Genomic DNA, 27,929 nt, shown 5'->3' with positions numbered 1-27,929 from the left:
GTAGCTAGTGATTTGCTGACTGTCCCTCAGTCCCTACACTGATAAAAGACTGCTTCAGAAACGAGCAGTAAGTCGGAGGGGGCGTGACCGGATGGAGAAGGAGGAAGGTGTGCTTGAGTGAGTGAGCGTCTCGCCTCGCTCTCCCCTCCATGCTGACAGCGTACAGCAACAAGCGACGTCTCTCCTCGCCGACCCGCCGACCCTCTCTGCCGCTGACAGGTCGGATGATGGATGAGGAGAGCAGCGCCCAGCTGATCGAGTGAACAGGCATCCCCCCCGCTTACCCCTACGGCATACAGCAGTGAAGGCGCTCCACAGGAGTCTCGATGGAGGTGGGCAGGATCCCTCTCTGATTGCCAAGGAAACGGCAGAGCGAGTTCTGGTGAAAGAGTTCAAAGAGGGGAGGAGGAGACTACATTCTCAGCTACGTGCAGCAGAGGAATGACACAAAGGGAGACTCTATTCAAACACAAGGAACTGGTGAGAGTAAACACTGCCATGTAAGATAGTGAGCCTGAACTGCTATGTGATCTCTGATTGAGATATTGTTTACAGGAAAAGGAAGATGGATCATTTTTACTAATCACACTGTGCGTAAATCTTCCTGCTTGTTGTCTTTTCACTGCTTTAACCCTGAAAGAACTTTCTGCTGGTGAGAAGATTGTGAACTGTAAAAAAAAGACTCTTTACCTGCACTGAAGTGCCTGCTCACACAGTTAAATGTAGAGATTGGAATAGGAGATACTGAGGTTTTGGCATAGCTCAGAGTCTGCAGTAAATAATGTAAAACTGTGTAGTGTGTGCCTTTTCACCCGGTGGTTCTCCTTTTTTCACCCCCCCCCCCCGATGAGAGATCCTGCCACTAAGAAATTTTTTATTTTATTTTTATTTTTTTGGTGTAAAGCTCCTTTGTATGAAGATGTCTTTTATGCTTCAACACGCAATCTAAGTTCGTTTTGCTCATAAGAGTGTTTATAAGAGTATCGGGAAATAGAAACTCTCTCTTTAAAGGAACCTTAACCTGTTCTGAAGTGGTAACCTATGCAGGTCATTTAGCTGGAGCTGGAACTGTTTTGACCCTTCTGGGAACTTTAGAAGTACAATTCGGTGCCGTGTGTGTTTCCCTATTCCTAGGATCCCCTCCTTTTTTTCCTCGCCTAGGGTGAGAGAGAAATCAGATATACATATAATCTCTGGGGATAATATTTTGGAATAAAATAAAGTCACCATGCCATCACACCGAGCGTCTAAAGCCAGCCAAGCAGCTGCAGCCGCAAAATTAGAGAAGTACGCCCATAATCCGGGTCAGGGGCCTAGTCAGACTTCCCCAAAGGGCCCGCAACAAGGACAGCAACCCCAAGCTAATAGGTTATCAGGCATCAAAGGCATTAGGAAAAGCCAAGGGCCAAGCCAGTCTCAAACGGCTTTGGAGGAAAAGGAGGGAAGAGCTGACTCTGAGGGTCAAGCCAAGAATGCGAGCCTAGAGGGGGCAACTGGCTCATTGGAGGAGGGTCTGCAGGGAGGACTTGAACCAGAACCGGAGCCAACCCTAAGGGAGGTTCTGATGGCAGTCAACCTTTGTAGAGAATCCCTGGGAGGAATGAGCATTCAACTCATCTCTATTCAGGAGGAATTATCGCATACTAGACAGGATATTCAAAGGATTCAGGCTAGGACTACGGCCCTTGAGGAGCGGTTGAGCCGGGTTGAAGATGATCTGGCCCCCATGATAAGAGAATTCAGGTTAATACAAGAACAGCTAACAAAACAGGATAATAAATTAGATGAAATGGAGAATAGGATGAGGAGGAAGAACATTCGGATTGTAGGTCTGCCAGAAAGCTGTGAAGGTTCAGATCCTATAGCCTTCCTGGAGAAATGGTTCAGGGATACGTTTGGTCAGGACTCTTTTTCTTCATTGTTCTCTATCGAAAGGGCACATAGAGTCCCTTCAAGACCTCCACAGACGGGTGCCCCTCCAAGACCTTTTCTGGCTAAGCTATTGTTTTTTAAGGACAAAGAGACTATTACCCGTAAAGCTAGGGAGAGGGGTAAGATCGTATATAATGGTTTGCGTGTGTCGATCTTCCCGGATTACTCCCCAGACCTTCAAAGAAGGAGAGCTAAATTTGGGGAAGTTAATGCGCTATTATATCCAGCAAGATTACGAATAAATGCTCCTGAAGGGACCATAATTTTTGACAATGCTGGAGGTGTGGAGGAATGGTTGGAGTCCCACCCCCGGAGATCTTAGTAGTGATGGACTTTTTTGGGCCCCCCCCCCCCTCTTTTTTTTTTTTTTTCTTTTTTTTTTCTTCCACCTATGTTTTGGGGGAGGGGGAGGAGGAATGTGGACCCAACTGTAATCCCTTTTTTTTCTGGGTTGGTTGTTTTGTTTTGGGAAGGGGGAGGGAGAGCTGAGGGAGGGGGGGGTCACGCATGTTTCCCCTCTGGTTGAGGGGGACGGCGGGGTCCCCACCTCCTCTATCAGTTGTATGGGGTAATATTCTTGTTTGGCGATTTTCGGGAGGAGGGGAGGGGTGGGGTGGGGTGGGGGGTTGGGTAGGTAATAAGGTTTAAGTAAAAAAAATAAAAAAATGTGGAGTGATTCACAAGCAAAGTGTGTATGGGAAGGTCACAGAAGAAGGCCCCAGGTGATGCCTAAAGAGGCAATGGGAGAAGAGTGTGAGAAAGGTGAATGGTATGGGTGGAGAGAAAGAAGTTTATGGTGTGTAAAGCTTGATTGGCAGGTGGGAGTAGGGTGGAAGAGGATTGTTTTTGTGAGTAGAACACCATTCAGAGCACAATTATGTATGACAAAACAAAGGGCAAAAATTTATTACACAAGAGAGAATAATAAAGGAGGGTCACGAGGACACGCACCTATAAGAAAACAATGGTTGAAAGTTTATTATATTAAAGGGTATAACAAAGAGGAGTCATATACACGAGTTTTTAGGTATTGTCACTGTAATTTGTAATGAGTGAACGCACGGTATTAGAGGGGAGAGGTCTTACTTTATACTCTTGGAATGTTAGAGGGATGGGGGATCCGAAGAAGAGGATGGCAGTTAAGCTATCAGCTATGTCTCATGGAGCGATGCTTCTTTTTCTCCAGGAGACACATTTTACAAAAGCCGCCACTACACAGTTGGGGTGGGGGGAATACCATATCCAATACCATTCGTGTCATACCTCCTTTTCTAGGGGGGTTAGTATTTTTATAAAAAGGGGGGTTTCATTTAACTGCCTCCAGGTGAAGATAGATGAACAAGGAAGGTACATCTTCCTATATGGTATTTTAGAGGGAAAGACTTTGATTTTGGCCAATGTTTATATACCACCACCATCCACTATGGATATCTTATATGACATGGTTGAATTTGTGCTGGACAAACCGGAAATCCCACTGATATTAATGGGAGACTTTAACATGGTCATGGATAAAATATTGGATAGATTTCCTAATGGGAGGGCTCAGCAAGGGGGTATAAATGAGAGTCGCTTGTCGCAGTTCCTGGGAGAAATGGGTCTGAAGGATCTCTGGAGACTCCAGAATCCAAAATCCCGAACCTTCTCGTGTCTCTCCACCACATATTCAACCCTGTCAAGGATAGATATGATTTTGGGGAATGATAAGGCGGTAGCACTAATAAATAAAATAAGCTATATGCCAAGAAGTCTATCGGACCACTCAGCAATAAAGAGCTTCCTGGATATAGGAGAGAGAAGCCAGCGAAAAGGGTGGAGATTCAGCCCCACTTGGTTGGAGCTTATGAGGGAACCAAAGGTTGTATCGCGCTCTCTTAAAGAATTTATTAATTTGAACGCAGGTTCAGCTCCAACAGGGATGGTATGGGATGCACTGAAAGCCTACCTCCGAGGGCTTTTAATACAACAGATGTCTATAATCAAAAAACAGTTTAGGGAAAGGGAAGAGAATGCCTCAAGGAGTGTGGTAAATTTAGAAATCCAGTATATTAAAAACCCAACATTAGATAACCAGGGAGAATGGATGAAAGCGCAGCAGGCATATCGTCATATAATGCTGGAGAAGGCCGAAAATAAATCTTTATTTCAGAAACAACTAGCATTTGGGGAAGGGGAAAGGGTAGGGCGGATGCTAGCATACCTGGCGAAAACAAATTCCGCTCCATCTACGGTACCAAGGATTAGTATGGTAGATGGCAGGATATCTACTAACAATTCAGATATTGTAGAGAGATTTAGAGCGTACTATGAGGACCTATATCAATCTAACCAGGCCGAGATGAGGGAGGAAATGGATATATTCTTCAACCCCCTGGCTATTCCACATCTTTCGAAAGAAGATGGGGATATGCTAGACGGTCCTATAACGATCGAAGAGATTCGGCGTATAGTACAAGAAATGGCAGGTCAGAAAGCCCCAGGCCCAGACGGCCTTCCGGTGGAGGTCTATCGTCACTTTGGTGAGGTACTAATTCCGGAGCTTCTGAAAGTCCTTAATTGGGCGTTAGAAGCAGGGGAACTTCCTCCCTCAATGAGAGAATCAAATATAATAGTGCTGCCAAAGGAAAACAAAGACCCTCTTGTCCCCTCATCATATAGACCCATCTCTCTGCTGAATCTGGATGTTAAGATCCTAGCTAAGGTCCTGGCAAATAGACTGAATGTAGTGATAGGGAAAATTATTCATCACGATCAATCAGGATTTATTCCTGGGAGATCCACAAGTACAAATATAAGACGGGTATTTTTGAACCTCCAGATTCCAGTGGATGGAGATGGCCAGAGAGCGGTTTTATCCTTGGACGCTGCTAAAGCCTTTGATTCTCTAGAGTGGAGCTATCTGTGGAGAGTCCTGAGAGAATTCAAGGTGGGCCCGGTATTCATAAAATGGGTTAAAATGTTATATAGATGTCCGGAAGCAAGAATTAGAGTCAACAACGAAAGCTCGGTTGGGATCCGACTGAAGAGAGGAACGAGGCAGGGGTGTCCCCTGTCTCCCCTCTTGTTCGCTATGGCGATCGAGCCTTTGGCTATATCCTTGAGATCAAATATGAGAATAAAAGGTTTTAGGAGAGGGGAGGAAGAAGAAAAAGTAGTATTATTCGCAGATGATCTCCTTTTGCTTCTTGGAGATGTTCAGCATTCAATAGGGGAAGTGATGTATAGAATTACTAATTTTGGACATCTTGCGGGCTTAAAAATAAACTGGGACAAATCTTGTATATTGCCTATAGACCCATTAGTTAGCCCCCTACCTTGTGAAGCTGCACATATTCAGATAGTGAGTAAGATGAAATATCTGGGTATCTGCATCTCTAAAGACCCTAAGCAATATGTGATAAATAACTTGGTTCCACTGGTATTCAAATTTAAACAAAAAATTAAGATATGGAAGAAATTACCACTTTCAGTAGCAGGTCGATGCAACCTTATTAAAATGATTCTTTTGCCGCAACTTCTCTATGTACTACATAATTCCCCAGTATGGATATATAAGGACTGGTTCCATAAGATAGAATCCATATTTAGAGAACTGATGTGGAAGGGGGGTCGAGCACGTATTGGGTTAAAGACTCTGCAACTTCCAAGTAATGGAGGGGGAGTTGCGCTCCCACACCCGTTTAATTACTTCATGGCAGCTCAGCTACAACACCTATCAGGAGAGGAAGTGGGGGGAGAGGGGTGGAAAAAGGGTTCTCCCCTCACACAATTCCTCGGAAGGTCACTAGTAGTAGCATTAGAGGCAGGGGCATTCATACGGGAGGTCCCTACCCTAGGATTAATGATTAAGGTGTGGGAGACAACTAAAAAAATATTGGGTTATGAGGGATTTACAGAATATTCCCCCTTATGGGCAAATAATAAGTTGGAAGAGGTTTTAAAAATAGGACAAGTAAGGGAATGGGAAAAAAGGGGTATACACTTTGTTCATCAGATCTATCGAGACGGTAGAATGAAACAATTCCAAGAGTTAAGGAACCAGTTCCTAATTCCGAAAAAATCCTTTTTTAGATACTTGCAGATCAGACATGCTTTGGATAAACAGTTCCAGGGTATAGTAATGGAATGGAGTCAGATACCCGTAATAGAGGACATAATACGAGCAAAATCAGGGAAAGGTTTAATATCCAAAGTGTATGTCGAGTTGTGTAAGAAATCTCAGGAAAAAAAACAGGCTCAAAAAAACAGGAAAAAATGGGAGTCTGATGTGGGTGACATCTCGGAGGACCAATGGGAGAGGATCCTCGAGGTGGCGCCATGGGTGTCCATTTCCCCATCTCAAAAGTTCTCACATCTACTGTTATTGTATAGAGCATACTATACCCCCAAGAGGTTGGCCCAATTTGGTAGAAGGAGCGATGCAGCGTGTCCGAGATGTGGTAGGACAGAAGGAGATATGATCCACATGTTTTGGAGATGTCCTAAGCTACATCGGTATTGGAGGGAGGTTGTGATGATAGTTAGCAGGGTTTTTGAGATGGCAGTGGAAATGGAACCAATGGGATGTGTATTGGGATGGATCAAGGGGAGTAGTGACCCCAAGGATAGTAATTTAGCCAAAGTAAGGTGTTTCTTTCAGGCTAGAAAACTCATAGCCCAGAAATGGCAATCTGCCACACCCCCCACGAGTGGCGAGTGGGTGCAAAATATGAATAGGGTTATCCTTAAAGAGAGAGTAGCGTATATGAGACAAGGGGGTATTAAAAAGTTTGATAAGATATGGAAAGAATGGTGTGCAAAAATGATGAACGAAGGTACCTCTTAGTAAGAAGGAAGTATGATGAATGGGAGTGTATGAGTGGGGTAGGTGATGAATGTAGGAAGGGAAGGATGGGAGAGGGATATGTAAACAGGTATTGTGTTAATACTGTTTTTTTTATTGGAAGGTTGTATGAGTTGTATTTAATTGAAAAAGAAATTAATAAAGATATAAAGTAAAAAAAAAAAAAAAAAAAAAAAGAAACGAGCAGTAATCTGCAGCACAGCCCTGCACCACAACCCTATATATTGTACACCTATACCAGTCCTTAAAAGGACCTTTGTGCACCTAGTAGCTAGTGATTTGCAGACTGTCCCTCAGTCCCTAGACTGCTGCAAAAAGGAGCATTAATCTGCAGCACAGCCCTGCACCACAACCCTATATATTGTATACCTATACCAGTCCTTAAAAGGACCTTTTTTTTAACTTCCGGTTCCGGCGCCGCATGGATTGACTGCTCTCCTCCTCAGCTCCTGCATCACGACCCCGAAATCGGCTTTTAAATCCCGCTGAGCGGCCGGGCTCCCACTGAAATACCCCCAGGAACCATCCCCCATAGCCATGGACCGGCTCGCGAGCGCATACGGCGGCGCCCGCGACCGCGGCGCGGCCGCAAATCGAGGCCCCGGCTTCGGCCTACTCGGCTCCCTTCTCCTCACAGCGCGCAGCGGACATGGAGGTGAGCTGTGATACTGCTTCTCCCCCCTCTCCACAATCACTGCCAGCCTCTCCAGCCCCTCCACTCCAGGGAAGTCTCTCCACACAGCCCGCAAGGGACTCCATCACAGAGCGCATTGCCCAGGCCGTGGCCGCTCTATTATCCCCCATGATAACGGCATCTGTGGAAAAGGCTGTAAATGCAGGCATGCAGCAGCTCAAGGCCCAAATAGGCGAACACCACACCAGATTAAATGACCTGGAACACCATCTGTCAGATATAGAAGAGGAACTTTACCAGGCCCAAGCCACGGAGCGCTCCCAGGACAGAACGAATCAATATATTCTACAGAAACTTGATGACCTGGAAAATAGGGCCAGACAGAGTAATCTGCGATTCGTAGGCATCCCCGAGTCGCTACAATCCTCTGAGCTATCTGACTTCTGCGCAGTGCGCATTCCAGAAGCCCTGGGCCTTCCGGGCCCTTGCACGGTCGAACGCGCCCATCGTATGGGTCCACCTGCACCAGAACGCAAATCCCCTAGACCCATAATCGCAAAGTACCTCAACTACTCTGACAAGGCCCTGATCCTGCAAAAGTTCAGGCAAACGCGTTCTCTCCAATTGGATGGGATCAAGGTCCTAATCTTTGCCGATTACTCCATCGAGGTTTCCAAGAAGAGGAAAGCATTCCAGCAGGTGTGCTCGGAACTCTTCAAAATGCAACTCAAATTTTCCCTAGCCTTCCCGGCTATCCTTCGCCTGAAGGCCCCAAACGGTGACCAACTATCTTTCCAAGACCCCTCCGAAGCTGAGGCATTTCTACGCTCTCTTCACCAGGGAACACACCCTCACACCCCTTCCAAGTCCTCATCGCTCAATCGCTCCCTGGACCAAAGGAGCCCCCGGAAGGACTCGCCCAAACGCTTCAGGCCTTCTGCCCCAGATCACCAACATCGGGGTACCCCTCGTTGATGACATATCGGTCCCCTTGGATCCTCCTCTCTTCACCTCACCGGTGACCCTCTCGCCAGGACCACCAGCCTGACTTGTCTCTGTGAGTTACTTGTTTGTTTTCTGTTTTCGTTCAGGCTCATTCACTGTTATGACTGCTGATCCTAGTTTTTCTATCGGCCCTGAGCTCTGCTCCCATCTAGCAGACGCACCATCGGTGTTATTGGCCACCTCTGTTTTTGCTTGGTATCCTGGCTTCGGTTTCAGGAGTCCCCGCTGCTCTTGTTTTTGCGGCCACTTTATATTTTTATAGTTTTATATTTTTATAATTTTGTATCGTGTTTTTTTTGTACTTTATGCAATATTTATATTTTATACTTTCTAGTTTATATTTTGATATGCTATACCTGTGGATTATTCCACTCTCTTGGGTCCTTATACTGAACTGTTTCATGCTACACATGGTTTTGATACTCTTTGTTCACATGTCTATTAACTGTATTGTACTCCCCCTGGACTCACTGTGCATGTCTACTGCCGCACCGTGACGCGTGCCCTCTTTGGCTCTTGATTTATGGCCGCACCCTTGTTCATATTCATGCTCACCGCCCGGACGCTCTTGTCCTATACCTCTGGGTCGTGCACTGGGGGCTGACCTACACAGTGACTCCATGCGGAAAAAAGCGAAGTTCGCTCCAGTGTTTATGTTTTTGTATGTGTTTAAGTTTGCCCCCCACCTCACCTGCCCCCTCCCCCTACCTTCCTTCGGAGACAGTGTCTCCTTTCTGACCATCATGCTTAACGTGTCCCACAGCCCTACCGGGTCCCTCTCATTTAGGCAAAAGCTTCTCCTGCCTTGCCCACCGGCTGGCGGCAAATTTCTAAATTCGGCCCATTTCCTCTTCTCGACCCCCCTGACATGAGAATAGTCTCATGGAACGTGAAAGGCCTCAGATCTCCTAATAAGAGAATGAAGGTCCTCCGGCACCTAAAAAGATTGAAAACGGATATCGCCCTATTGCAGGAAACCCATTTATCCGCTCCAGATTTTCATCGCATGAAGAAACTCTGGGTCGGCAAAGTCCTAGGCTCCGATGCCGTTAGTCGCAAAGCGGGTGTTCTCCTGCTGATCCACAAAAACCTCCCGTGCGAGGTACTGTCCACGCACTCAGACTCTCAGGGAAGGCTCCTCTCACTACACGCCCACCTGGGAACCAAAGAACTAGTGATCACTAACGTTTATGCTCCCAATAACCCTAGCAAGTCTTTTTATAGTGACCTGACTTCATGGTTACTCCACACTACCCAGATCCCCCATTTAGTTGGCGGTGACTTTAATGACATCTTGCACCATACGGACGACAGATCCCCTCCCCCACGCCGCAGGGCGACAAGTGCTCCCTCCACTCCCTCCCACTTTGCATCCACCATGGAATCTCTTCATCTTCGTGACCTGTGGCGCCTATCCCACCCAGCGGACAGGGAATATACCTTTTACTCACACCCCCATAATATGTTCTCAAGAATCGACTATTTTTTTGGATCTGACGATCTCATACCCAATTTGTCTGATGCTGAAATGCTTGATATAGCTATCTCTGACCATGCCCCAATCTCAGTTAGTCTTGACAACCTAGATCTCCCACCTCACCCAAGACTGTGGCGCTTCCCCTTGTATCTCCATAACAACCCTGACTTTCAACATTTTATGGCTAACTCCTGGCGTGAATATTCGGAGGCAAACTCTCCCCACTCGGACTCTCCGAACCTCTTCTGGGATGCCGGTAAGGCGTTCCTCAGGGGCCAGATCATTTCTTATGCATCCTCCTTTAAGAGAAACGCCCTGTCCCATTACAAACGGGCCAGTGCGCGCTTACATCTAGCCCAAAGGTCCCTCTCCACTAACGATTCCCTTGACAATAGAGCCGAATGGCAGGCGGCCAAGAAAAGCTTCGACACTTGGGCGGATACACTCGAACAAACTAAAAGATCCCAACTCGACGCAACGCTACACAAGTTTGGTAACAAGGCGGGCAAGCTCCTAGCGAGGCTGTGCAAGGGCCCATTCCACCCGACGCACATCACTTCCCTTAAAGACGCGAAGGGTGTTGTACAAACTACCCCACCAGCAATTAACAAGGCGATGCTAAACTACTATACGGCCCTCTACGCCCCAGACCCCATAGATAATACTGCTGCTCGTTCCTTCCCGGATAGCGTGCTCCTATCTAAAGTTACCCCTGAACAACTAGAAGCTCTTAATGCCCCCATCTCCCTTGATGAAGTCTCCTCCACGATCCGCAAACTAACCCCGTCCAAAGCACCAGGCCCTGACGGGTTCACCAGTGAATTCTACAAAACCCTCTCCTCCATCACGGAACCCACTCTCCTTAAGGTGTACAATGGCATCTGGTCGGTTGGTTCATATCTCCCTTCTGGAAACCAGGCCGTTATAAAACTCCTTTCCAAGAAAGGGAAAGACCCACTTGACCCAGGCTCATATAGGCCGATTTCCCTCCTCAATCTGGATGTCAAAATCATGTCCAAAATCATAGCCACAAGACTAGCTGCCATTATACCCTCCCTTATCCATCCTGACCAATCTGGCTTTGTGAAAGGCAGAACTGCCACCTTGAATATACGTAAAGTTATGCTCGCTCTGGAACATGCTAAAAATAACCCGGATGGGGATTTTGCCATTATAACTTTAGACGCGGAGAAGGCCTTCGACAATGTCAGCTTTGACTGGCTCTTTATGACTTTATCCGAAATGGGCTTCTCGGGGCACTTCTGCTCTCTTCTCTCATCAAAGCCATGTACTCTTTCCCGGCAGCTAAATTAGTCGCGGCTGGAGTTCTCTCAGATGAATTCCGCTTGCATAAAGGCACTCGCCAGGGCTGCCCACTTTCCCCGCTCCTCTTTAATATCGCCCTAGAACCCCTATCCAGATATCTGTCCCAATCAGCCCCTCTCCACGGTATCCGCATTGGCCACCATGACCTGCGCACCTCCCTTTTTGCTGATGATGTGCTCATCTTCTCGTCGGACCCCGCTTCCGACATGCCCGTTATTAAAGAGGTCTTTGATGCCTTCAGATCATGCTCAGGGCTTCGTATAAATTATGGTAAAAGCGAAATTCTCCCGATAGGGTCTTCTCGCAAACCCCCCTGGACACAACATTCTATCTTTTCAACAGCCAACTCATATATAACCTACCTAGGTATTAAAATTGGAAAGTTGCCTTCCTCCCTTTATTACCTCAACTACCCCCCTCTGATCACGAAAATCTCTCAAGAAATGGTGAACTGGATGGATCTGCCTCTCTCGCTTCTGGGAAGATGCCACCTGCTAAAAATGGTTAGCTTTGCCAGGCTACTGTACCCGCTTCAAACCATTCCTCTGCTCATCCTTCACAAGGACATTAAGATTCTGGAATCGGCTTTTTCTTCCTTTATATGGAAGGGCAAATGCCCACGTATAGCCTTAAAAAAGTTGCATCTTCCCAGACACGAGGCTAATGTAAGACTGTATAATCTGTCATGTTTGTTACGAACTGGTCTGGACTGGATCTCTCAATCCTCCAGATACTCCAACTACTCCCTGGAAGCCGCCATGGTCTCCCCACTCTCATTGACAGCTCTCCTCCACTGCAGGTGGAAGTCAATACCATCTCTGCTTCAACATAACCTCCTACTCAGGGACACTGCCATAGCCTGGAGGGAAACCAGGAAATGCCTCAAGCTCCCCCCTTTTGTCTACAGACACCTTCCGATACAGGGGAACCCCACTTTTTCCCCTGGCCTACTCCACAAGCCATTCCACATCTGGAAAGAGAAGGGCATCACCAGTTTTGCTGCGCTCTGCGATCTGGACTCTGGGCGCCCTCTGCCCTTTTCCCTTCTAGCGGAAAGGTTCTCCCTCCCGCCAGCTCACGCTTTCCACTACAGGTAATGTGTCAGTTACTTGAAGGATATCTGCAGCGATGAACGTAAACGTTTCCCCCTAACCTTTCTGGACCGACTGCTCAAGGACGATACTTATAAAATTTCAGACATCTACAAACCATTACTCCAGCAGATTACTCCTCAATTGACATCCTCATCAGTCGCCAACTGGGAGAAAGACTTCCCTGACCCGGATATAGTAGAAAAAATCTTGCAAGGACTTAACAAAGTTTACCGCCTAACCCCTAACGAGCTTTGGAGAGAAACGCAACTAAAAATTGCCCACAGGGCATACCTTCCCTTCCTGCCATCCAACTCCGATCAGGACAACACCAAGTGTCCCCTCTGTCTCCAGAACAGGCCCTCGCTGGCACACCGTTTCTGGTCCTGTTCCTTCATCTCATCTTTCTGGGATCGGATCCTCTCCTACATCTTCAAAGTAACCCTGCTGAAACTGCCAAAGGACCCCCTTCTTCTCATCTTTGGATACTGGGACCCTCTCCTGCTTCCATGGTCTTCCATCAACAGCCGAGTGCCCTTAAGCGGCACGCAGTACAAACCCTCCCATGTGGACTGGTCTCTGCTGTGTCTACTACTTGCCAGGAAATCCATTCTAAAGAGCTGGACTTCATCTCTTCCTCCCTCCGTCGCCCAGACGCAGAAAGAACTCCTTTCACTCCTATACAAAGATCGTTATAACGCAAATTTTCGGGACGAAAAAGCGAAGTCTCGTTTCTATGCGCGGTGGCTTCCCTTCATATCTGCCACTCTCCCTCCGGTGGACATCATTAACTTGGACCACTTCACCTTCTCCTACTACGGCACTCGACAACCAATCTCGGGGTCAGATTCCCTCCCAATCTAATATCTAAGCCACGCCCAGCAACCTACTGACCTCCGGGACTACCCTTTGGAACCCCTTACCTTAGGGACTTTACATGAAAACCTCGTATCCCCCCTCCCCCCCTCTTTTCACCCCGTTTCATTTTCCTTTTTGTATGTGCTCCCCTCCCTTTTTTTTCTCTTTTCTCTCTTTTCTACATTCAGTCTAATACTCCTGATCCTATGATCTGTTATTTTTCTTAATCTTGGGAAATGCCATTATCCGGTTATATATATATTACTTTTGCAACTATCTCTTACTCAGGATCCATCCAGTCACTGTCAGATTGCTGATTTGTTTTACTAGTTTCACTGCCTTCCTCTCAGTTTAAGTATTTCAGTTAATGGTCTTAGTTCAATATGATAAAGCTACAATCTGCTCTCATTCTTATGCACCTCATCTGCGATGATGGTTCCACAATATCGTACTTGTCATTGTTGCATCTGTACTGTTGTCTTTATTTCTTTCTCAATAAATACTCTTTAAAAAAAAAAAAAAAAAAAAAGGACCTTTTTGGACCTAGTAGCTAGTGATTTGCAGACTGTCCCTCAGTCCCTAAACTGATAAAAGACAGCTGCAGAATCGGGCAGCAGTGCACCACAACCCTATATATTGTACACCTATACCAGTCCTTAAAAGGACCTTTGTGGACCTAGTAGCTAGTGATTTGCAGACTGTCCCTCGGTCCCTACACTGATAAAAGACTGCTTCAGAAACGAGCATTAATCTGCAGCACAGTCCTGCACCACAACCCTATATATTGTACACCTATACCAGTCCTTAAAAGGACCTTTGTGGACCTAGTAGCTAGTGATTTGCAGAATGTCCCTCAGTCCCTACACTGATAAAAGACTGCTGCAGAAACGAGCATTAATCTGCAGCACAGCACTGCACCGCAACCCTATATATTGTACACCTATACCAGTCCTTAAAAGGACCTTTGTGGACCTAGTAGCTAGTGATTTTCAGACTGTCCCTCAGTCCCTACACTGATAAAAAACTGCTGCAGAAACGAGCAGTAATCTGGAGCACAGCCCTGCACCACAACCCTATATATTGTACACCTATACCAGTCCTTAAAAGGACCTTTCTGGACCTAGTAGCTAGTGATTTGCAGACTGTCCCTCAGCCCCTACACTGATAAAAGACTTCTGCAGAAATGAGCATTCATCTTCAGCACAGCCCTGCACCACAACCCTATATATTGTACACCTATACCAGTCCTTAAAAGGACCTTTGTAGACCTAGTAGCTAGTGATTTTCAGACTGTCCCTCAGTCCCTAAACTGATAAAAGAAAGCTGCAGAATCGGGCAGCAGTCAGCAGCAGTGCACCACAACCCTATATATTGCACACCTATACCGGTCCTTAAAAGGACCTTTGTGGACCTAGTAGCTAGTGATTTGCAGACTGCCTATCAGTCCCTACACTGATAAAAAAAACTGCTGCAGAAACGAGCATTAATCTGCAGCACAGCCCTGCACCACAACCCTGTATATCGTATACCTTTACCAGTCCTTAAAAGGACCTTTGTGGACCTAGTAGCTACTGATTTGCAGACTGTCCCTCAGTCCCTAAACTGATGAAAGACAGCTGTAGAATCGGGCAGCAGTCAGCAGCAGTGCACCACAACCCTATATATTGTACACCTATACCAGTCCTTAAAAGGAACTTTGTGAACCTAGTAGCTAGTGATTTGCAGACTGTCCCTCAGTCCCTACACTGATAAAAGACTGCTACAGAAATGAGCATTAATCTGCAGCACAGCCCTGCACCACAACCCTATATATATTGCATACCTATACCAGTCCTTAATAGAACCTTTGTGCACCTAGTAGCTAGTGATTTGCAGACTGTCCCTCAGTCCCTACACTGATAAAAGACTGCTGTAGAAATGAGAATTAATCTGCAGCACAGCCCTGCACCACAACCCTATATATTGTATACCTATACCAGTCCTTAAAAGAACCTTTGTGGACCTAGTAGCTAGAGATTTGCAGACTGTCCCTCAGTCCCTACACTGATAAAAGACTGTTTCAGAAACGAGCAGTAATCTGCAGCACAGCCCTGCACCACAACTCTATATATTGTACACCTATACCAGTCCTTAAAAGGACCTTTGTGGACCTAGTAGCTAGTGATTTGCAGACTGTCCCTCAGTCCCTACACTGATAAAAGACTGCTGCAGAAATGAGCATTATTCTGCAGCACAGCCCTGCACCACAACCCTATATATTGTATACCTATACCAGTCCTTAAAATTACCTTTGTGGACCTAGTAGCTAGTGATTTGCAGACTGTCCTTCAGTCCCTACACTGATAAAAGACTGCTGTAGAAACAAGCATTAATCTGCAGCACAGCCCTGCACCACAACCCTATATATTGTATACCTATACCAGTCCTTAAAAGGACCTTGTGGACCTAGTAGCTAGTGATTTGCAGACTGTCCCTCAGTCTCTACACTGATAAAAGACTGCTGCAGAAACAAGTATTAATCTGCAGCACAGCCCTGCACCACTACCCTATATATTGTATACCTATACCAATCCTTAAAAGGACCTTTCTGGACCTAGTAGCTAGTGATTTGCAGACTGTACCTCAGTCCCTACACTGATAAAAGAATGCTGCAGAAACAAGCAGTAATCTGAAGCACAGCAGTGCATCACAACCCTATATATTGTACAACTATACCAGTCCTTAAAAGGACCTTTGTGGACCTAATAGCTAGTGATTTGCATACTGTCCCTCAATCCCTACACTGATAAAAGACTGCTGCAGAAACAAGCATTAATCTGCAGCACAGCCCTGAACCACAACCCTATATATTGTATACCTATACCAGTCCTTAAAAGGACCTTTCTGGACCTAGTAGCTAGTGATTTGCAGACTGTACCTCAGTCCCTACACTGATAAAAGAATGCTGCAGAAACGAGCAGTAATCTGCAGCACAGCAGTGCGTCACAACCCTATATATTGTACACCTATACCAGTCCTTAAAAGGAACTTTGTGGACCTAGTAGCTAGTGATTTGCAGACTGTCCCTCAGTCCCTTCAGTGATAAAAGACTGCTACAGAAATGAGCATTAATCTGCAGCACAGCCCTGCACCACAACCCTATATATCGTATACCTTTACCAGTCCTTAAAAGGACCTTTGTGGATCTAGTAGCTAGTGATTTACAGACTGTCCCTCAGCCCCTACACTGATAAAAGAATGCTGCAGAAACTAGCATTAATCTGCAGCACAGCCCTGCACCACAACTCTATATATTGTATACCTAGACTAGTCCTTAAAAGGACCTTTGTGGACCTAGTAGCTAGTGATTTGCAGACTGTCCCTCAGTCCCTACACTGATAAAAGACAGCTGTAGAATCGGGCAACAGTCAGCAGCAATGCACCACAACCCTATAGACTGTAAACCTATACCAGTCCTAAAAAAGGACCTTTGTGGACCTAGTAGCTAGTGATTTGCAGACTGTCCTTCATTCCCTACACTGATAAAAGACTGCTGTAGAAACAAACATTAATCTGCAGCACAGCCCCTCACCACAACCCTCTATATTGTATACTAATACTAGTCCTTAAAAGGACCTTGTGGACCTTGTTGACCTAGTAGCTAGTGATTTGCAGACTGTACCTCAGTCCCTACACTGATAAAAGAATGCTGCAGAAACGAGCAGTAATCTGAAGCACAGCAGTGCATCACAACCCTATATATTGTACAACTATACCAGTCCTTAAAAGGACCTTTGTGGACCTAGTAGCTAGTGATTTGCAGACTGTCCCTCAATCCCTACACTGATAAAAGACTGCTGCAGAAACAAGCATTAATCTGCAGCACAGCCCTGAACCACAACCCTATATATTGTATACCTATACCAGTCCTTAAAAGGACATTTGTGGACCTAGTAGCTAGTGAATTGCAGACTGTACCCCAGTCCCTACACTGATAAAAGAATGCTGCAGAAACGAGCAGTAATCTGCAGCACAGCAGTGCATCACAACCCTATATATTGTACACCTATACCAGTCCTTAAAAGGACCTTTGTGGACCTAGTAGCTAGTGATTTGCAGACTGTCCCTCAGTCCCTACACTGAAAAAAGACTGCTGCAGAAACAAGCATTAATCTGCAGCACAGCCCTGCACCACAACCCTATATATTGTATACCTATACCAGTCCTTAAAAGGAACTTTGTGGACCTAGTAGCTAGTGATTTGCAGACTGTACCTCAGTCCCTACACTGATAAAAGAATGCTGCAGAAACGAGCAGTAATCTACAGCACAGCAGTGCATCACAACCCTATATATTGTACACCTATACCAGTCCTTAAAAGGAACATTGTGGACCTAGTAGCTAGTGATTTGCAGACTGTCCCTCAGTCCCTACACTGATAAAAGACTGCTACAGAAATGAGCATTAATCTGCAGCACAGCCCTGCACCACGACCCTATATATTGTATACCTATACCAGTCCTTAAAAGGAACTTTGTGGACCTAGTAGCTAGTGATTTGCAGACTGTCCCTCAGTCCCTACACCGATAAAACACTGCTACAGAAATGAGCATTAATCTGCAGCACAGCCCTGCAACACAACCCTATATATTGTATACCTATACCAGTCCTTAAAAGAACCTTTGTGGACCTAGTAGCTAGTGATTTGCAGACTGTCCCTCAGTCCCTACACTGATAAAAGACTGCTTCAGAAACGAGCATTAATCTGCAGCACAGCCCTGCACCGCAACTCTATATATTGTACACCTATACCAGTCCTTAAAAGGACCTTTGTGGACCTAGTAGCTAGTGATTTGCATACTGTCCCTCAGTCCCTACACTGATAAAAGACTGCTGTAGAAATGAGAATTAATCTGCAACATAGCCCTGCACCACAACCCTATATATTGTATACCTATACCAGTCCTTAAAAGAACCTTTGTGGACCTAGTAGCTAGTGATTTGCAGACTGTCCCTCAGTCCCTACACTGATAAAAGACTGTTTCAGAAACGAGCAGTAATCTGCAGCACAGCCCTGCACCACAACTCTATATATTGCATACCTATACCAGTCCTTAATAGAACCTTTGTGCACCTAGTAGCTAGTGATTTGCAGACTGTCCCTCAGTCCCTACACTGATAAAAGACTGCTGTAGAAATGAGAATTAATCTGCAGCACAGCCCTGCACCACAACCCTATATATTGTACACCTATACCAGTCCTTAAAAGGACCTTTGTGGACCTAGTAGCTAGTGATTTGCAGACTGTCCCTCAGTCCCTACATTGATAAAAGACTGCTTCAGAAACGAGCAGTAATCTGCAGCACAGCCCTGCACCACAACCCTATATATTGTACACCTATACCAGTCCTTAAAAGGACCTTTGTGGACCTAGTAGCTAGTGATTTGCAGACTGTCCCTCAGTCCCTACACTGATAAAAGACTGCTGCAGAAATTAGCATTAATCTGCAGCACAGCCCTGCACGACAACCCTATATATTGTATACCTATACCAGTCTTTAAAAGGACCTTTGTGGACCTAGTAGCTACTGATTTGCAGCCTGTCCCTCAGTCCCTAAACTGATAAAAGACAGCTGCAGAATCGGGCAGCAGTCAGCAGCAGTGCACCCCAACCCTATATATTGTACACCTATACCAGTCCTTAAAAGGACCTTTGTGGACCTAGCAGCTAGTGATTTGCAGACTGTCCCTCAGTCCCTACACTGATAAAAGACTGCTGCAGAAATGAGCATTGATCTGCAGCACAGCCCTGCACCACAACCCAATATATTGTATACTCATACCAGTCCTTAAAAGAACCTTTCTGGACCTAGTAGTGGGTGATTTGCAGACTGTCCCTCAGTCCCTACACTGATAAAAGACTGCTGCAGAAATGAGCATTAATCTGCAGCACAGCCCTGCACCACAACCCAATATATTGTATACCCATACCAGTCCTTAAAAGAACCTTTGTGGACCTAGTAGCTAGTGATTTGCAGACTGTCCCTCAGTCCCTACACTGATAAAAGACTGTTTCAGAAACGAGCAGTAATCTGCAGCACAGCCCTGCACCACAACTCTATATATTGCATACCTATACCAGTCCTTAATAGAACCTTTGTGCACCTAGTAGCTAGTGATTTGCAGACTGTCCCTCAGTCCCTACACTGATAAAAGACTGCTGTAGAAATGAGAATTAATCTGCAGCACAGCCCTGCACCACAACCCTATATATTGTACACCTATACCAGTCCTTAAAAGGACCTTTGTGGACCTAGTAGCTAGTGATTTGCAGACTGTCCCTCAGTCCCTACACTGATAAAAGACTGCTTCAGAAACGAGCAGTAATCTGAAGCACAGCCCTGCACCACAACCCTATATATTGTACACCTATACCAGTCCTTAAAAGGACCTTTGTGGACCTAGTAGCTAGTGATTTGCAGACTGTCCCTCAGTCCCTACACTGATAAAAGACTGCTGCAGAAATTAGCATTAATCTGCAGCACAGCCCTGCACCACAACCCTATATATTGTATACCTATACCAGTCTTTAAAAGGACCTTTGTGGACCTAGTAGCTACTGATTTGCAGCCTGTCCCTCAGTCCCTAAACTAATAAAAGACAGCTGCAGAATCGGGCAGCAGTCAGCAGCAGTGCACCACAACCCTATATATTGTACACCTATACCAGTCCTTAAAAGGACCTTTGTGGACCTAGCAGCTAGTGATTTGCAGACTGTCCTTCAGTCCCTTCACTGATAAAAGACTGCTGCAGAAATGAGCATTGATCTGCAGCACAGCCCTGCACCACAACCCAATATATTGTATACTCATACCAGTCCTTAAAAGAACCTTTCTGGACCTAGTAGTGGGTGATTTGCAGACTGTCCCTCAGTCCCTACACTGATAAAAGACTGCTGCAGAAATGAGCATTAATCTGCAGCACAGCCCTGCACCACAACCCAATATATTGTATACCCATACCAGTCCTTAAAAGAACCTTTGTGGACCTAGTAGCTAGTGATTTGAAGACTGTCCCTCAGTCCCTACACTGATAAAAGACTGCTTCAGAAACGAGCATTAATCTGCAGCACAGCCCTGCACCACAACCCTATATATTGTATGCCTATACCAGTCCTTAAAAGGACCTTTGTGGACCTAGTAGCTAGTGATTTGCAGACTGTCCCTCAGTCCCTACACTGATAAAAGACTGATGCAGAAATGAGCATTATTCTGCAGCACAGCCCTGCACCACAACCATATATATTGTATACCTATACCAGTCCTTAAAAGGACCTTTGTGGACCTAGTAGCTAGTGATTTGTAGACTGTACCTCAGTCCCTACTCTGATAAAAGAATGCTGCAGAAACTAGCAGTAATCTGAAGCACAGCAGTGCATCACAACCCTATATATTGTACAACTATACCAGTCCTTAAAAGGACCTTTGTGGACCTAGTAGCTAGTGATTTGCAGACTGTCCCTCAATCCCTACACTGATAAAAGACTGCTGCAGAAACAAGCATTAATCTGCAGCACAGCCCTGAACCACAACCCTATATATTGTATACCTATACCAGTCCTTAAAAGGACCTTTGTGGACCTAGTAGCTAGTTTTTTGCAGACTGTACCTCAGTCCCTACACTGATAAAAGAATGCTGCAGAAACGAGCAGTAATCTGCAGCACAGCCCTGCACCACAACCATATATATCGTATACCTTTACCAGTCCTTAAAAGGACCTTTGTGGATCTAGTAGCTAGTGATTTACAGACTGTCCCTCAGCCCCTACACTGATAAAAGAATGCTGCAGAAACTAGCATTAATCTGCAGCACAGCCCTGCACCACAACTCTATATATTGTATACCTATACCAGTCCTTAAAAGGACCTTTGTGGACCTAGTAGCTAGTGATTTGCAGACTGTCCCTCAGTCCCTACACTGATAAAAGACAGCTATAGAATCGGGCAGCAGTCAGCAGCAGTGCACCACAACCCTATATACTGTACACCTATACCAGTCCTTAAAAGGACCTTTGTGGACCTAGTAGCTAGTGATTTGCAGACTGTCCTTCATTCCCTACACTGATAAAAGACTGCTGTAGAAACAAACATTAATCTGCAGCACAGCCCCTCACCACAACCCTCTATATTGTATACTAATACCAGTCCTTAAAAGGACCTTGTGGACCTAGTAGCTAGTGATTTGCAGACTCTCCCTCAGTCTCTACACTGATAAAAGACTGCTGCAGAAACAAGTATTAATCTGCAGCACAGCCCTGCACCACTATCCTATATATTGTATACCTATACCAATCCTTGAAAGGAACTTTGTGGACCTAGTAGCTAGTGATTTGCAGACTGTACCTCAGTCCCTACACTGATAAAAGAATGCTGCAGAAACGAGCAGTAATCTGCAGCACAGCAGTGCATCACAACCCTATATATTGTACACCTATACCAGTCCTTAAAAGGACCTTTGTGGACCTAGTAGCTAGTGATTTGCAGACTGTCCCTCAGTCCCTACACTGATAAAAGACTGCTGCAGAAACAAGCATTAATCTGCAGCACAGCCCTGCACCACAACCCTATATATTGCACACCTATACCAGTCCTTAAAAGGAACATTGTGGACCTCGTAGCTAGTGATTTGCAGACTGTCCCTCAGTCCCTACACTGATAAAAGACTGCTACAGAAATGAGCATTAATCTGCAGCACAGCCCTGCACCACGACCCTATATATTGTATACCTATACCAGTCCTTAAAAGAACCTTTGTGGACCTAGTAGCTAGTGATTTGCAGACTGTCCCTCAGTCCCTACACTGATAAAAGACTGCTTCAGAAACGAGCAATAATCTGCAGCACAGCCCTGCACCGCAACTCTATATATTGTACACCTATACCAGTCCTTAAAAGGACCTTTGTGGACCTAGTAGCTAGTGATTTGCAGACTGTCCCTCAGTCCCTACACTGATAAAAGACTGCTACAGAAATGAGCATTAATCTGCAGCACAGCCCTGCACCACAACCCTATATATTGCATACCTATACCAGTCCTTAATAGAACCTTTGTGCACCTAGTAGCTAGTAATTTGCAGACTGTCCCTCAGTCCCTACACTGATAAAAGACTGCTGTAGAAATGAGAATTAATCTGCAGCACAGCCCTGCACCACAACCCTATATATTGTATACCTATACCAGTCCTTAAAAGAACCTTTGTGGACCTAGTAGCTAGTGATTTGCAGACTGTCCCTCAGTCCCTACACTGATAAAAGACTGTTTCAGAAACGAGCAGTAATCTGCAGCACAGCCCTGCACCACAACTCTATATATTGCATACCTATACCAGTCCTTAATAGAGCCTTTGTGCACCTAGTAGCTAGTGATTTGCAGACTGTCCCTCAGTCCCTACACTGATAAAAGACTGCTGTAGAAATGAGAATTAATCTGCAGCACAGCCCTGCACCACAACCCTATATATTGTACACCTATACCAGTCCTTAAAAGGACCTTTGTGGACCTAGTAGCTAGTGATTTGCAGACTGTCCCTCAGTCCCTACACTGATAAAAGACTGCTTCAGAAACGAGCAGTAATCTGCAGCACAGCCCTGCACCACAACCCTATATATTGTACACCTATACCAGTCCTTAAAAGGACCTTTGTGGACCTAGTAGCTAGTGATTTGCAGACTGTCCCTCAGTCCCTACACTGATAAAAGACTGCTGCAGAAATTAGCATTAATCTGCAGCACAGCCCTGCACCACAACCCTATATATTGTATACCTATACCAGTCTTTAAAAGGACCTTTGTGGACCTAGTAGCTACTGATTTGCAGCCTGTCCCTCAGTCCCTAAACTGATAAAAGACAGCCGCAGAATCGGGCAGCAGTCAGCAGCAGTGCACCACAACCCTATATATTGTACACCTATACCAGTCCTTAAAAGGACCTTTGTGGACCTAGCAGCTAGTGATTTGCAGACTGTCCCTCAGTCCCTACACTGATAAAAGACTGCTTCAGAAACGAGCATTAATCTGCAGCACAGTCCTGCACCAAAACCCTATATATTGTATACCTATACCAGTCCTTAAAAGGACATTTGTGGACCTAGTAGCTAGTGATTTGCAGACTGTCCCTCAGTCCCTACACTGATAAAAGACTGCTGCAGAAATGAGCATTATTCTGCAGCACAGCCCTGCACCACAACCATATATATTGTATACCTATACCAGTCCTTAAAAGGACCTTTGTGGACCTAGTAGCTAGTGATTTGTAGACTGTACCTCAGTCCCTACACTGATAAAAGAATGCTGCAGAAACTAGCAGTAATCTGAAGCACAGCAGTGCATCACAACCCTATATATTATACAACTATACCAGTCCTTAAAAGGACCTTTGTGGACCTAGTAGCTAGTGATTTGCAGACTGTCCCTCAATCCCTACACTGATAAAAGACTGCTGCAGAAACAAGCATTAATCTGCAGCACAGCCCTGAACCACAACCCTATATATTGTATACCTATACCAGTCCATAAAAGGACCTTTGTGGACCTAGTAGCTAGTGATTTGAAGACTGTACCTCAGTCCCTACACTGATAAAAGAATGCTGCAGAAACGAGCAGTAATCTGCAGCACAGCAGTGCGTCACAACCCTATATATTGTACACCTATACCAGTCCTTAAAAGGAACTTTGTGGACCTAGTAGCTAGTGATTTGCAGACTGTCCCTCAGTCCCTTCACTGATAAAAGACTGCTACAGAAATGAGCATTAATCTGCAGCACAGCCCTGCACCACAACCCTATATATCGTATACCTTTACCAGTCCTTAAAAGGACCTTTGTGGATCTAGTAGCTAGTGATTTACAGACTGTCCCTCAGCCCCTACACTGATAAAAGAATGCTGCAGAAACTAGCATTAATCTGCAGCACAGCCCTGCACCACAACTCTATATATTTTATACCTATACCAGTCCTTAAAAGGACCTTTGTGGACCTAGTAGCTAGTGATTTGCAGACTGTCCCTCAGTCCCTACACTGATAAAAGACAGCTGTAGAATCGGGCAGCAGTCAGCAGCAGTGCACCACAACCCTATATACTGTACACCTATACCAGTCCTTAAAAGGACCTTTGTGGACCTAGTAGCTAGTGATTTGCAGACTGTCCCTCAGTCCCTACACTGATAAAAGACTGCTTCAGAAACGAGCATTAATCTGCAGCACAGCCCTGCACCACAACCCTATATATTGTATACCTATACCAGTCCTTAAAAGGACCTTTGTGAACCTAGTAGCTAGTGATTTGCAGACTGTCCCTCAATCCCTACACTGATAAAAGACTGCTGCAGAAACAAGCATTAATCTGCAGCACAGCCCTGAACCACAACCCTATATATTGTATACCTATAACAGTCCTTAAAAGGACCTTTGTGGACCTAGTAGCTAGAGATTTGAAGACTGTACCTCAGTCCCTACACTGATAAAAGAATGCTGCAGAAACGAGCAGTAATCTGCAGCACAGCAGTGCGTCACAACCCTATATATTGTACACCTATACCAGTCCTTAAAAGGAACTTTGTGGACCTAGTAGCTAGTGATTTGCAGACTGTCCCTCAGTCCCTTCACTGATAAAAGACTGCTACAGAAATGAGCATTAATCTGCAGCACAGCCCTGCACCACAACCCTATATATCGTATACCTTTACCAGTCCTTAAAAGGACCTTTGTGGATCTAGTAGCTAGTGATTTACAGACTGTCCCTCAGCCCCTACACTGATAAAAGAATGCTGCAGAAACTAGCATTAATCTGCAGCACAGCCCTGCACCACAACTCTATATATTGTATACCTATACCAGTCCTTAAAAGGACCTTTGTGGACCTAGTAGCTAGTGATTTGCAGACTGTCCCTCAGTCCCTACACTGATAAAAGACAGCTGTAGAATCGGGCAGCAGTCAGCAGCAGTGCACCACAACCCTATATACTGTACACCTATACCAGTCCTTAAAAGGACCTTTGTGGACCTAGTAGCTAGTGATTTGCAGACTGTCTTTCATTCCCTACACTGATAAAAGACTGCTGTAGAAACAAACATTAATCTGCAGCACAGCCCCTCACCACAACCCTCTATATTGTATACTAATACCAGTCCTTAAAAGGACCTTGTGGACCTAGTAGCTAGTGATTTGCAGACTCTCCCTCAGTCTCTACACTGATAAAAGACTGCTGCAGAAACAAGTATTAATCTGCAGCACAGCCCTGCACCACTATCCTATATATTGTATACCTATACCAATCCTTAAAAGGACCTTTCTGGACCTAGTAGCTAGTGATTTGCAGACTGTACCTCAGTCCCTACACTGATAAAAGAATGCTGCAGAAACGAGCAGTGATCTGAAGCACAGCCCTGCACCACAACCCTATATATTGTATACCTATACCAGTCCTTAAAAATAACTTTGTGGACCTAGTAGCTAGGGATTTGCAGACTGTACCTCAGTCCCTACACTGATAAAAGAATGCTGCAGAAACGAGCAGTAATCTACAGCACAGCAGTGCATCACAACCCTATATATTGTACACCTATACCAGTCCTTAAAAGGAACATTGTGGACCTCGTAGCTAGTGATTTGCAGACTGTCCCTCAGTCCCTACACTGATAAAAGACTGCTACAGAAATGAGCATTAATCTGCAGCACAGCCCTGCAAAACGACCCTATATATTGTATACCTATACCAGTCCTTAAAAGAACCTTTGTGGACCTAGTAGCTAGTGATTTGCAGACTGTCCCTCAGTCCCTACACTGATAAAAGACTGCTTCAGAAACGAGCAGTAATCTGCAGCACAGCCCTGCACCGCAACTCTATATATTGTACACCTATACCAGTCCTTAAAAGGACCTTTGTGGACCTAGTAGCTAGTGATTTGCAGACTTTCCCTCAGTCATTACACTGATAAAAGAATTCTGCAGCAGAAATGAGCATTAATCTGCAGCACAGCCCTGCACCACAACCCTATATATTGTATACCTATACCAGTCCTTAAAAGGACCTTTGTGGACCTAGTAGCTAGTGATTTGAAGACTGTACCTCAGTCCCTACACTGATAAAAGAATGCTGCAGAAACGAGCAGTAATCTGCAGCACAGCAGTGCGTCACAACCCTATATATTGTACACCTATACCAGTCCTTAAAAGGAACTTTGTGGACCTAGTAGCTAGTGATTTGCAGACTGTCCCTCAGTCCCTACACTGATAAAAGACTGCTACAGAAATGAGCATTAATCTGCAGCACAGCCCTGCACCACAACCCTATATATTGCATACCTATACCAGTCCTTAATAGAACCTTTGTGCACCTAGTAGCTAGTAATTTGCAGACTGTCCCTCAGTCCCTACACTGATAAAAGACTGCTGTAGAAACAAACATTAATCTGCAGCACAGCCCCCTCACCACAACCCTCTATATTGTATACTAATACCAGTCCTTAAAAGGACCTTGTGGACCTTGTGGACCTAGTAGCTAGTGATTTGCAGACTCTCCCTCAGTCTCTACACTGATAAAAGACTGCTGCAGAAACAAGTATTAATCTGCAGCACAGCCCTGCACCACTATCCTATATATTGTATACCTATACCAGTCCTTAAAAGGACCTTTCTGGACCTAGTAGCTAGTGATTTGCAGACTGTACCTCAGTCCCTTCACTGATAAAAGACTGCTACAGAAATGAGCATTAATCTGCAGCACAGCCCTGCACCACAACCCTATATATCGTATACCTTTACCAGTCCTTAAAAGGACCTTTGTGGATCTAGTAGCTAGTGATTTACAGACTGTCCCTCAGCCCCTACACTGATAAAAGAATGCTGCAGAAACTAGCATTAATCTGCAGCACAGCCCTGCACCACAACTCTATATATTGTATACCTATACCAGTTCTTAAAAGGACTTTTGTGGACCTAGTAGCTAGTGATTTGCAGACTGTCCCTCAGTCCCTACACTGATAAAAGACAGCTGTAGAATCGGGCAGCAGTCAGCAGCAGTGCACCACAACCCTATATACTGTACACCTATACCAGTCCTTAAAAGGACCTTTGTGGACCTAGTAGCTAGTGATTTGCAGACTGTCCTTCATTCCCTACACTGATAAAAGACTGCTGTAGAAACAAACATTAATCTGCAGCACAGCCCCTCACCACAACCCTCTATATTGTATACTAATACCAGTCCTTAAAAGGACCTTGTGGACCTAGTAGCTAGTGATTTGCAGACTCTCCCTCAGTCTCTACACTGATAAAAGACTGCTGCAGAAACAAGTATTAATCTGCAGCACAGCCCTGCACCACTATCCTATTTATTGTATACCTATACCAATCTTTAAAAGGACCTTTCTGGACCTAGTAGCTAGTGATTTGCAGACTGTACCTCAGTCCCTACACTGATAAAAGAATGCTGCAGAAACGAGCAGTGATCTGAAGCACAGCCCTGCACCACAACCCTATATATTGTATACCTATACCAGTCCTTAAAAAGAACTTTGTGGACCTAGTAGCTAGGGATTTGCAGACTGTACCTCAGTCCCTACACTGATAAAAGACTGCTTCAGAAACGAGCAGTAATCTGCTGCACAGCCCTGCACCACAACCCTATATATTGTACACCTATACCAGTCCTTAAAAGGACCTTTGTGGACCTAGTAGCTAGTGATTTGCAGACTGTCCCTCAGTCCCTACACTGATAAAAGACTGC

At 45.3% G+C, this 27,929-nt stretch overlaps 1 protein-coding gene across 6 annotated transcripts in view; it reads right to left on the bottom strand.

Annotated features, from left to right (window-relative positions):
- The window catches only part of LOC143964154 (electrogenic sodium bicarbonate cotransporter 1-like), a 1,025,456-nt gene that overhangs the window by 974,258 nt on the left and 23,269 nt on the right, over positions 1 to 27,929 (bottom strand). The window contains exon 1 of one of the 6 annotated variants that reach the window (XM_077473851.1): positions 285 to 484. The exons of the other annotated variants lie outside the window; for them this stretch is intronic. The gene's annotated coding sequence lies outside the window, so the exon portion shown is untranslated. Of the gene's footprint in view, positions 1 to 284; positions 485 to 27,929 lie in introns of those variants that run through there. 6 annotated transcript variants of the gene reach the window in all.

The sequence above is a fragment of the Lithobates pipiens genome, unplaced genomic scaffold (genome assembly GCF_037356315.1).
Source record: "Lithobates pipiens isolate NorthernLeopardFrog02 unplaced genomic scaffold, aLitPip1_a1.2 Scaffold_8, whole genome shotgun sequence".
In the NCBI taxonomy this organism is placed as follows: Eukaryota; Metazoa; Chordata; class Amphibia; order Anura; family Ranidae; genus Lithobates; species Lithobates pipiens.
Note: the sequence above shows the minus strand (reverse complement) of the source record. Positions and strands in the feature narration are given on the sequence as shown.